The sequence below is a fragment of the Leuresthes tenuis genome, unplaced genomic scaffold, assembly GCF_036924035.1.
Source record: "Leuresthes tenuis unplaced genomic scaffold, fLeuTen1.0.hap1 SCAF_21, whole genome shotgun sequence".
NCBI classification, from domain to species: domain Eukaryota; kingdom Metazoa; phylum Chordata; class Actinopteri; order Atheriniformes; family Atherinopsidae; genus Leuresthes; species Leuresthes tenuis.
Genome location: NW_027325375.1, coordinates 12,512,223 through 12,522,403, shown reverse-complemented (window position 1 = coordinate 12,522,403; position 10,181 = coordinate 12,512,223). Strand labels below are relative to the sequence as shown.

General features: G+C 45.1%; 2 non-coding genes across 2 annotated transcripts; both read left to right on the top strand.

Annotated features, from left to right (window-relative positions):
• Positions 1–1,027: 1,027 nt before the first annotated feature.
• LOC140280584 (U5 spliceosomal RNA) lies at positions 1,028–1,141 on the top strand. The gene has a single exon (XR_011909526.1). It is a non-coding gene; the product is annotated as a U5 spliceosomal RNA (small nuclear RNA).
• Positions 1,142–1,468: 327 nt separating this feature from the next.
• On the top strand, positions 1,469–1,659 carry LOC140280739 (U2 spliceosomal RNA). Its single transcript, XR_011909669.1, has one exon. It is a non-coding gene; the product is annotated as a U2 spliceosomal RNA (small nuclear RNA).
• The last annotated feature ends 8,522 nt before the right edge of the window (positions 1,660–10,181 follow it).

Here is a 10,181-nt window from a genome sequence, read left to right as displayed (position 1 = left end):
AAGAAGTTCTTTCTCATTCTACAAAGTACAACGTTGTTTATCGTTGAAACTTCTTATGTTGTCAGTTGCTATATATGAATAAGTGGGTAGCTACTGACAAGCATTAAGCATGTCACACAGCCCAAACATATAACATTTCAGGACACACCACACAGTTAACAACCACAGTGAAGTGTCAAAATCCAAACATGTAACATTCAACAGGACACTTACACAACACATTCAAATCAAACAGTCAGACAACATACAAGAACATATACCCCAGCCGGCATTGCTCCCTGCCTATTTTCCTACAGCTCACTATGTGTGCGCACACCTTTATTCACAAACTCTTCAACTTATACTCTTTTACCAAAGCTGCTACAGCTCGATTGGCCGAATACCCTTAGATCCTATTTCGGTGAATTTGACATCTGCCTTACATGTAACAGATTAGCGGTTTAGCAGTTTTAATTTAGTTTGAGTGAAGGAATTCATTTTATAGCAAAATCCGAAATCGTGAAGAACTCATGAAAGTAAGCTTATTCTCGGATTCCTGAAACTTTAGATTTGCTCTTTCTTTTACTGCAAAGTACAACGTTGTTTTTTTTTCGTTTAGATCTTTCTAGACATGGTAAATATGAAGGACAAAGCAGTTTTAACATAGTTTGAGTGAAGGAATTCATTTTATAGATAAAATCCCAAGAGTCTGCTGAGAAAAGAGAGTGAATGCGAAGTAGACTTTAACACGGCTCTGGGAGCGAGCCGAGTGTGGGCTAACCGGGAGAATTGCTTGAAAGAAACGCGACACCAAATGAGCGGTCAGAACAAAGCCTCAATACGGTTTTCCCGTGGTGTTTTTGTTGCTGCCTTGTCTTTTGCACAGAGTAAAAGACAAGGCAGCCATCGAATAGGGCCCGATTTTTCCTACTTGGTCAGCCGAGGAGCAAGGGGGGGGGGGCAAACGTCTCAACCAAGCAAAGCTCACCATGGGGAAGGTGGCTATGCCAACTAGCCTGATGCCCTGCTCCCGCAGTGACGGATAATCGTACTCTGGTTTCTCTTCATAACGTACAAGTCTTTCGCCTTTTACTAAAGACTTCTGTGGAGAGCAGCACTAATGAGTTGTTTCTATTTTTGGCAGGCTTTACCTTTGCGGGTGAAGCCCTTTCTGTCTGTGCAAAAGAAATCTTCTTACTGTGCAGAGTGACTTCTCTGAGTAGAGTCGCCTTACTTGTTGCGACTGTGCCGATGTTCGAAGCTGGAGTGCAAAGTTGTTGCTTGAATGGTGCTTGAATGGTGCTTGCTGGAGCGTGCGGGAGTGCAAAGTTATACCATTTAAAAGGGCTGAAGAGTGCTCAGTGCAGCAGGTGGGCGGAGGTGCAAAGTGACACTCTGGCCACCTATGGCCATAAAAAGAACAGGGGTGTTAGCGGACAAGTGCGCATTGTGCCAGGAAGGGCATTCGGACGTGAACCAGTGGACAGTTGTCGCTTCTCGGCCTTTTGGCTAAGATCAAGTGTAGTATCTGTTCTTATCAGTTTAATATCTGATATGTCCTCTCTACGAGGACTACATATTAAATGGATTTTTAGCAATAGGAGTTGAAAAATTAGCTTGCTCCGTTCACTCCAAGCATTGACCCCGTACTGCAGTGCCGCTGGGAACGGTGCGCTCTTCTCTACTCTTGTGAAAAAGCAAACAGCGGTGCAGGATGCAAGTTTCAGGGAGCCCAAGATGAAACTTTCTTTTAGTCTGCTGAGAAAAGAGAGTGAATGCGAAGTAGACTTTAACACGGCTCTGGGAGCGAGCCGAGTGCGGGCTAACCGGGAGAATTGCTTGAAAGAAACGCCATACCAAATGAGCGGTCAGAACAAAGCCTCAATACGGTGTTCCCGTTGTGTTTTTGTTGCTGCCGCTGTTTGCTTTTTCACAAGAGCGCACCTGTTGAGGGGGGGCCTGGGTGATGGTGGGTCTCAGGCCCGGGCTGCTGCGACTGGTGTGACCGGGTGGTTTGTTTGTTTGTTTTTTGTTGTTGTTTGTTTGTTTTTTGTAGAGGTCCTCCGGAGTGGGGTTGGGTTGAGTGGGGTGGGGCGGGATGGGTACCTTCTGGGGGTACAGTAGCTCCCAGAATATGGTCGCTGCAGGCCCCGAGCCTGGTGGACATCAGGCCCTCCTGTCCTGTGTTGGCTCCCTGGTAGCGGGGATGCCTATTGCAGCCAGTCCCTGGCTGCCCCCAGTGTATATCCCCATACCCCTCTCCCTTCTGGCTCCTGTACACAGCACACACTCACACATGAAGGGTTTTGGGGGCGTGTGTGTTCGGTGGGGTGTAGTGGACTCTGCAGTAGTTGCCCTCTGCAGTTCCCACCCCTGTTTTAATTACACCTTAGACATTACTACTTATCAAACACACTCACACACACACATTAGGTCTTGGGGGGTGGTTACACTGAGTGGCATCTGGTGGGCGGGGCTCTTTGGGTATGTAGGCTGCCCAGAGGGCCACGCTCCCAGTTCTACAAGTTTGGCTGCCCCTCAATTTTAATTGCTCACTATTAGAAAATATTGAAGAGCCAGAAGGGTGAGGGGAGGGGTCTTCTTCGCACACCCCTGCTTCCTGGTTGCTGCTCGGGGCGGGAGGGGCCAGGAGGATTAATTAATTGTTCTGCTGGTTTGGGGTCTGTGGTGGCTGGGGGGCTGCTGGCCCCCTGGTGTGCCCGCTGCACTATACCCCAGCGGAGTCGAGGGAGGGAGGACGTGTGGATGTATGGGACATGAAAGTGTGTGTGGTAATGATTGGGCCTGGATCTTGGACTTGCTGTCGCCTGGCCTGCCTGTGCTTCTCCCGATGGGGGGGGCGGCGTGGCCTCTCTCCGCTGCTCGCGACTTCACCCACCTGTGGGCACGTCTTGACTCCCAGGGCACTTGGCCAGGGGTGCTGGGGCAGGCACTGACCCACTGTGTGGCTGTCTGGGGCGCTTGGCCCTCCTGGGTATTGGGTGGGGCCTCTGCCGGGGGGTTTGGGGGCGCTCGGGCTCCTGGGGGATCCAGTGCACGGCCCATGTCTGGGCGGCTGGGGCCTGGCGACGTCGGTGGGCTGTTGCCCCTGGCTCCCGGAAGGCCTCTGCCCTATGCTTATGGGGGCTCTTTCCGGGGGCTTCCTCTGCAGTCTTCTGGGTGGATGCGTGGTTGCCCCTGCGGTGGGCTTCCTGGGTTCTGTGCTCTGTGGGGGCTGCTGGTGGCCTGGGTCTTGTGGCCCTCTCTGCCTGCTTCTGATTGCTTGGGGGGGCTGTGGATTGTGGCCCTGTACGCTTATACACTCATAACTAAGCACGGTTATCATGTAGGTCCTGTGCCATGGGTGTTGCATGTTCTCACACACACACAACCACATTCATTAGTCCAGTAGCATGGTCGCTAAGCAGTTGATGTATTATCATGTCGTCTCAGGTCATCTATATCCACAGCTGTGTTGTATGCGATGTATGTTCTGTTTTTCTCTTCTTTCCTCTTCTTCTTCTTTCCTTGTCCCCCGGTCCGGTTCAGTTCTATTACATGTCATATATTGTAAACAGAAATAAATATATTTATTATATATATAAAAATCATATTTACCATGTCTTGAAAGATTTAAACAAAAAAACCAACGTTGTACTTTGCAGTAAAAGAAATAGCAAATCTAAAGTTTCAGGAATCCGAGAATAAGCTTACTTTCATGAGTTCTTCACGATTTCGGATTTTGCTATAAAATGAATTCCTTCACTCAAACTAAATTAAAACTGCTAAACCGCTAATCTGTTACATGTAAGGCAGATGTCAAAATTTCCAACCATAATGTATAAAATGCGGTGAAAAAAAGGTGTGATAGAACAGTAAAAGGTGGAGCGGAAGTGTTCGGCTGCAAGAAGGTGTGAATGTCCGACTATATTTGGTGAAAAGCAGGTGAAGCAAGGTCTGAATGCCAAACCTTACATCATCAAATGCGAGATCAGAGGTGTTTGGCTGCAAGAAGGCCATAGTTTGCCAAAAGCGGGTAAGGTGCGAATGTCAGACTAAATATCAAAAAAATTTGGGGCAGAGGTCTTCGGATGCAAGTGGGTGTGAATATCCAACCATACAAGTATGGTGGAGAGGAAGCTGTGAATAGCCGACCATAGTTTGGAAAAAGCGGGTAAGAAAATGTTTGAATACCCGAACATACACCATCAAAAGAGGGAGCGGAGGTTTTCGGATACAAGAAGGTTTGAATGTCCCACCATAGTTTGTAAAAAGCGGGTAAGAAAAGGTTCGAATGCCCGACTATACACCATCAAAAGCGGGAGCAGAGGTGTTCCGCTGTAAGACGGTGTGAATGTCCGACCATAGTTGGTAAAAAGCGGGTAAGAAAAGGTTAAAATACCCGACTGTACACAATCAATAGCAGGAGCGGAGTTGTTCGGCTACAAGAAGGTGTGAAAGTCCGACCATGGTTTGTAAAAACCGGGAAGAAAAGGCTCGAAAGCCCGACTATACACCATCAAAAAGAAGGTTTGAATGTCCATCAATAATTGCTTTAAAACAAGAAAGTAAATTTTCGAATATCAAACCGTACATGATCATAAGCGGGAGAGGAGGTGTTCCGCTGTAAGACGGTGTGAATGTCCGACCATAGTTGGTAAAAAGCGGGTAAGAAAAGGTTAAAATACCCGACTGTACACAATCAATAGCGGGAGCGGAGTTGTTCGGCTACTAAAAGGTGTGAAAGTCCGACCCTGGTTTGTAAAAAGCGGGTAAGAAAAGGTTCGAATGCCCGAACATACACCATCAAAAGAGGGAGCGGAGGTGTTCCGCTGTAAGACGGTGTGAATGTCCGATCATAGTTGGTAAAAAGCGGGTAAGAAAAGCTTAAAATACCCGACTGTACACAATCAAAAGAGGGAGCGGAGTTGTTCAGCTAAGAGAAGGTGTGAAAGTCCGACCATGGTTTGTAAAAAGCGGGTAAGAAAAGGTTCGTATGCCCGAATATACACTATCAAAACCGGAAGTGTAGGTGTTCGGCTGCAAGAAGGTGTGAACGTTCGACCAAAGTTTGTAAAAAAGAAGTTAAGAAAAGGTTCGAATATCCAACCAAACATAATCAAAAGCAGGAGCAGAGCTGTTCGACTGGAAGTAGGTGTGAATGTCAGATCATAATTTGCAAAAAGCTGATGAGAAAGGGTGAGAATGCCCGACTATACACCATCAAATGCGGTAGGCTAGTTGTTCGGCTGTGAGTAGGTGTGAATCTCCAACCATAATTGCTGAAAAATGTGTTAGAAAAGGTAAAAATGCCGGTCCATACATCATCAAAATCGGGAGAGGTGTTGTTCAGCTGCAAGAAGGTCTAAATGTCCATCAATAATTGCTAGAAAACATGAAAGAAAATTTTCGAAAATCAAACCACACATGATCATAAGAGGGAGAGGAGGTGTTCAGCTGCAAGAAGGTGTGAATGTCCACCCATAATACCTGAAAAATGGGTAAAAAAAAGGTGCGAATTCCCAACCATACATCATCAAAAGCAGGAGTGCATGTGTTCGGCTACAAGAAGGTGTGAACGTCCAACCAAAGTTTGTAAAAAGCAGTTAAGAAAAGGTTCGAATATCCAACCAAACATAATCAAAAGCAGGAGCAGAGCTGTTCGACTGCAAGTAGGTGTGAATGTCAGATCATAATTTGCAAAAAGCTGATGAGAAAGGGTGAGAATGCCCGACTATACACCATCAAATGCGGGAGCGGAGTTGTTCGGCTGTGAGTAGGTGTGAATCTCCGACCATAATTGCTGAAAAATGTGTTAGAAAAGGTAAAAATGCCGGTCCATACATCATCAAAATCGGGAGAGGTGGTGTTCAGCTGCAAGAAGGTCTAAATGTCCATCAATAATTGCTAGAAAACATGAAAGAAAATTTTCGAAAATCAAACCACACATGATCATAAGTGGGAGAGGAGGTGTTCAGCTGCAAGAAGGTGTGAATGTCCACCCATAATACCTGAAAAATGGGTAAAAAAAAGGTGCGAATGCCCAACCATACATCATCAAAAGCAGGAGTGCATGTGTTCGGCTACAAGAAGGTGTGAACGTCCAACCAAAGTTTGTAAAAAGCAGTTAAGAAAAGGTTCGAATATCCAACCAAACATAATCAAAAGCAGGAGCAGAGCTGTTCGACTGCAAGTAGGTGTGAATGTCAGATCATAATTTGCAAAAAGCTGATGAGAAAGGGTGAGAATGCCCGACTATACACCATCAAATGCGGGAGCGGAGTTGTTCGGCTGTGAGTAGGTGTGAATCTCCGACCATAATTGCTGAAAAATGTGTTAGAAAAGGTAAGAATGCCGGTCCATACATCATCAAAAGCGAGAGAGGTTGTGTTCGGCTGCAAGTAGGTGTGACTGTTCGACTAAAGTTTGTAAAAAGTGGGTAAGACAAGGTGCGAATGCCTGACAATGTATGATCAAAAGCGGGAGCGGAGGTGTTCAGCTGCAAGAAGGTCTACATGTCCATCAATAATTGCTAGAAAACATGAAAGAAACTTTTCGAAAATCAAACCGCACATGATCATAAGTGGGATAGGAGGTGTTCAGCTGCAAGGTGTGAATGTCCACCCATAATTCCTGAAAAATGGGCAAAAAAAAGGTGTGAATGCCCAACCATACATCATCAAAAGCAGGAGTGGAAGTGTTCGGCTACAAGAAGGTGTGAACGTCCAACGAAAATATGTAAAAAGCAGTTAAGAAAAGGTTCGAATATCCAACCAAACATAATCAAAAGCGGGAGCAGAGCTTTTCGACTGCAAGTAGGTGTGAATGTCAGATCATAATTTGCAAAAAGCTGATGAGAAAGGGTGAGAATGCCCGACTATACATCATCAAATGCGGGAGCGGAGTTGTTCGGCTGTCAGTAGGTGTGAATCTCCGACCATAATTGCTGAAAAATGTGTTAGAAAAGGTAAAAATGCCGGTCCATACATCATCAAAAGCGAGAGGGGTTGTGTTCGGCTGCAAGTAGGTGTGAATGTCCAGCCATAATTACTCACAAACGGGTAAGAAAAGGTAGTATTGACAGACCATATATGATCAAAACAGGGAGCGGAGGTGGTTCAGCTGCAAGAAGGTTTGAATGTCCGACTAAAGTTCAAATATATTAAAGAAAGCGGGAGGAGAGGTCTTCGGATGAGAGTGGTTGAAAATTTCCGACCATAATGTATAAAATGCGGTGAAAAAAAGGTGTGATAGAACACTAAAAGGTGGAGCGGAAGTGTTCGGCTGCAAGAAGGTGTGAATGTCCGACTATATTTGGTGAAAAGCAGGTGAAGCAAGGTCTGAATGCCAAACCTTACATCATCAAATGCGAGATCAGAGGTGTTTGGCTGCAAGAAGGCCATAGTTTGCCAAAAGCGGGTAAGGTGTGAATGTCCGACTAAATATCAAAAAAATTTGGGGCAGTGGTCTTCGGATGCAAGTGGGTGTGAATATCCAACCATACAAGTATGGTGGAGAGGAAGCTGTGAATAGCCGACCATAGTTTGGAAAAAGCGGGTAAGAAAAGGTTTGAATACCCGAACATACACCATCAAAAGAGGGAGCGGAGGTGTTCCGCTGTACGAAGATGTGAATGTCCGACCATAGTTGGTAAAAAGCGGGTAAGAAAAGGTTAAAATACCCGACTGTACACAATCAATAGCGGGAGCGGATGTGTTCGGCTACAAGAAGGTGTGAAAGTCCAACCATGGTTTGTAAAAAGCGGGTAAGAAAAGGTGCGAATGTCCGACAATGTATGATCAAAAGAGAGAGCGGAGGTTTTCGGATACAAGAAGGTTTGAATGTCCCACCATAGTTTGTAAAAAGCGGGTAAGAAAAGGTTCGAATGCCCGACTATACACCATCAAAAGTGGGAGCAGAGGTGTTCCGCTGTAAGACGGTGTGAATGTCCGACCATAGTTGGTAAAAAGCAGGTAAGAAAAGGTTAAAATACCCGACTGTACACAATCAATAGCAGGAGCGGAGTTGTTCGGCTACAAGAAGGTGTGAAAGTCCGACCATGGTTTGTAAAAACCGGGAAGAAAAGGCTCGAAAGCCCGAATATACACCATCAAAAAGAAGGTTTGAATGTCCATCAATAATTGCTTTAAAACAAGAAAGTAAATTTTCGAATATCAAACCGTACATGATCATAAGCGGGAGAGGAGGTGTTCCGCTGTAAGACGGTGTGAATGTCCGACCATAGTTGGTAAAAAGCGGGTAAGAAAAGGTTAAAATACCCGACTGTACACAATCAATAGCGGGAGCGGAGTTGTTCGGCTACTAAAAGGTGTGAAAGTCCGACCCTGGTTTGTAAAAAGCGGGTAAGAAAATGTTCGAATGCCCGAACATACACCATCAAAAGAGGGAGCGGAGGTGTTCCGCTGTAAGACCGTGTGAATGTCCGATCATAGTTGGTAAAAAGCGGGTAAGAAAAGGTTAAAATACCCGACTGTACACAATCAAAAGAGGGAGCGGAGTTGTTCAGCTAAGAGAAGGTGTGAAAGTCCGACCATGGTTTGTAAAAAGCGGGTAAAAAAAGGTTCGTATGCCCGAATATACACTATCAAAACCGGAAGTGTAGGTGTTCGGCTGCAAGAAGGTGTGAACGTCCGACCAAAGTTTGTAAAAAAGCAGTTAAGAAAAGGTTCGAATATCTAACCAAACATAATCAAAAGCGGGAGCAGAGCTGTTCGACTGCAATTAGGTGTGAATGTCAGATCATAATTTGCAAAAAGCTGATGAGAAAGGGTGAGAAATCCCGACTATACACCATCAAATGCGGTAGCGGAGTTGTTCGGCTGTGAGTAGGTGTGATTCTCCAACCATAATTGCTGAAAAATGTGTTAGAAAAGGTAAGAATGCCGGTCCATACATCATCAAAAGCGGGAGAGGTGGTGTTCGGCTGCAAGTAGGTGTGAATGTCCATTAATAATTGCTTTAAAACATGAAAGAAAATTTTCGAATATCAAACCTTACATGATCATTAGCGGGAGAGGAGGTGTTCAGCTGCAAGAAGATGTGAATATCCACCTATAATTACTGAAAAATGGGTAGGAAAAGATTCGAATGTCCAACGATAAATCATCAAAAGCAGGAGTGGAGTTGTTCAGCTACAAGAAGGTATGAAAGTCCAACCATGGTTTGTAAAAAGCGGGTAAGAGAAGGTTCGAATACCCGAATATATACCATCAAAAGCGGGAGCAGAGCTGTTCGACTGCAAGTAGGTGTGAATGTCAGATCATAATTGCTGAAAAATGTGATAGAAAAGACTAGAATGCCGGACAATACATCATCAAAAGCGGGAGAGGTGGTTTTTCGGCTGCAAGTAGGTGTGAATGTCCAGCCATAATTACTCACAAACGGGGGAAGAAAAGGTAGTATTTCCAGACCACACATGATCAAAACAGGGAATGGAGGTGGTTCAGCTGCAAGGTGTGAATGTCTGACTAAAGTTTGTAAAAACCGTGTAAGACAAGGTGCGAATGCCAATGTATGATCAAAAGAGGGAGCGGAGGTTTTCGGCTGCAAGGTCTGAATGTCCAACCATAATTTGTAAAAATCGGGGAAGAAAAGGCTCGAAAGCCCGACTATACACCATCAAAAGCGGGAGCAGAGGTGTTCAGGTGCAAGAAGGTCTGAATGTCCGACCAATAATTACTGAAAAATGGGTAAGAAAAGGTGCGAATGCCAAATCATACATCATCAAAAGCAGGAGCGGATGTGTTCGGCTACAAGAAGGTTTGAATGTCCAACCATAGTAAGTAATAGGTGGGTAAGAAAAGGCTCGAATGCCCGACTATACACCATCAAAAGCGGAAGCGGAGGTGTTCGGCTGCAAGACGGTGTGAACGTCCGACCAAAGTTTGTAAAAAGCATTAAGAAAAGGTTCGAATATCCAACCAAACATAATCAAAAGCGGGAGCATCAATAATTGCTAGAAAACATGAAAGAAAATTTTCAAAAATCAAACCACACATGATCATAAGTGGGAGAGGAGGTGTTCAGCTGCAAGAAGGTGTGAATGTCCACCCATAATACCTGAAAAATGGGTAAAAAAAAGGTGCGAATGCCCAACCATACATCATCAAAAGCAGGAGTGCATGTGTTCGGCTACAAGAAGGTGTGAACGTCCAACCAAAGTTAGTAAAAAGCAGTTAAGA